Source organism: Stegastes partitus, unplaced genomic scaffold, assembly GCF_000690725.1.
Source record: "Stegastes partitus isolate 25-593 unplaced genomic scaffold, Stegastes_partitus-1.0.2 Scaffold1332, whole genome shotgun sequence".
Lineage (NCBI taxonomy): Eukaryota > Metazoa > Chordata > Actinopteri > Pomacentridae > Stegastes > Stegastes partitus.
Genome location: NW_007579063.1, coordinates 23,950 through 25,918, shown reverse-complemented (window position 1 = coordinate 25,918; position 1,969 = coordinate 23,950).

The following is a 1,969-nucleotide window of genomic DNA, read 5'->3' as shown; positions in this document are numbered from 1 at the left end:
CATCACTGTTGCTACGGTTACACCTAATTAACGACATAAATGTTGATTCTGGAGCTAAACGATGGAAATGTTTTCTGCTTTTCTTCGTGTTTTCTGAACATTTTGGAGCTTTTGTGTGATCTTACAGACGCTACACTGAGCTCTTAGGCACATTTCTTACTATTTGTTGACATTTTGTGCGACAGATGGATTATATTTGGCCCTAAAATGAATATTAATGAGAGTAAAGGTGCTCAGGCAGCAGAACAAAACACTAAATCTCTCAGCGTTTGCACCTTTGCTGCCTGTGAGCGACACTAACTACGTACACGTTGATTCTGGAGCAGAGAAAAGTCGTCTTTGAAGCAAAACTGACGAAATTTCTTCAGTTCCAGCTTCTCAAATGTGATAATTTTCTGTTTTTCTTCGTGTTTTCTGTCAGTAAACGGAATATTTTGGAGTTTTTAGTGGATTTTCCCGACATTTAGAGACGCTAAGCTGAGCTCTTTGTTGACATTTTCCAGACGGATGCAGAGCACACTGAGGTTAATCAGGAAAAAGTGCATCAGTAGTATGTTTTAGAGGGAATAATGCACATGAACATGAACTTTTCTAGATGTTAAGGTGTTATAGCTTCACTACATTAACTACAGATGCTGCAGTTATACTTGGAAAAGTTCTCTGACGTGATTCTTTTCAGTTTTTTGACAGTAAACTGAATGTTTTGAGGATTTTTCAGACAGAAGCAGACATTTAAAGACGCCACACTGAGCTCCGACGAGCCTTTTCTGCTCCGTCTGGACGTCTGCTGCCTCCTCTGGGGATGCAGATGTAATATTTGCGGGTAAAGCTGGGCTAGTTCTGCAGGCCGAGCTCCACAGAAGCAGCACTTTGCATGACTTTACACAAACTGCTTTATACAAATGCAGAAGCCCACAGGTGCAGCTCCACCGCAGAGCTCCGTTAACGGTGAGCTCTGTAAATCATCGGCCGAATTCACAGTTAGACACATTTAATCAGTGCGCTCATCGTTTCCGTTTTATTCATCAACACTCCGTTTACCTGCCGCGGCCACACGAGGACGCTTTTCACTGCTTTCCTTTTCTTTACTTTCTTGCAGGATTTTTTGCACCGATAAAAGTCACTGAGGTGGAACAAAGCTCGAAGGACGACGGTGTAGATACGACAAATGATTGAACTGCTGCTGTGGATGATTGTTTTCAAGACGTATTAATATTTAGACCGTTTTCTTGGGATCAGTTGTGTTTTAATTTTAGAAAGAAGCAAAAATGTTCAACACAAGAGCGTCTTTAAATGTCTTGTTTTGTTTTACGAAAAGTCGAAGATTTTCACGTTGCTGTTGTGAACGAGAACGAAAAACATTAAACCTTTTTTTAGAGGCTACAAGAGAATATTCAGTATTATTACCTCGCGAGTGAGTTAAAGAATGAATTGATCAAACTAACCACACAAACAACTTAAAAATGAATACATAAATTACATGAAGAAAACATAAACAATGTATACTGCTTTAGTTTTTTTAAATAAAAAAATATTTTAAAAATAATCAAACGATACTAATGAATGAGTAAAAAGAAAAATATGCATTTTTATAAAAAAGAAAAATATTTTTCTTTCTAAATAAACAGAAAATATTTTTTTAAAAATCAATTGATAAAACTAGCAAAAAGAGAAAACAATAACGACATGTTTTTAGATAAAAATATTATAAAACTAATCCTAAATATTTGACACGGGCAAAATCATAAATAAAAGTAATCAAAACAGAAAAGAGAAAAACAATAACGCACTGTTTTTCTTTTTTAAATAAACAGAATATATTTAAAAAACTAATAAATAATATTAAAAAAGGAAAACCATTCCAATTTTTTTTTCTTTTTTTTTAAACAAATGAATCTTTTTAAAAATTAGAAATACTATGAATAAAAAAGAAGAATAAAATACACATTGTTTTTCTTTTTAAATAAAC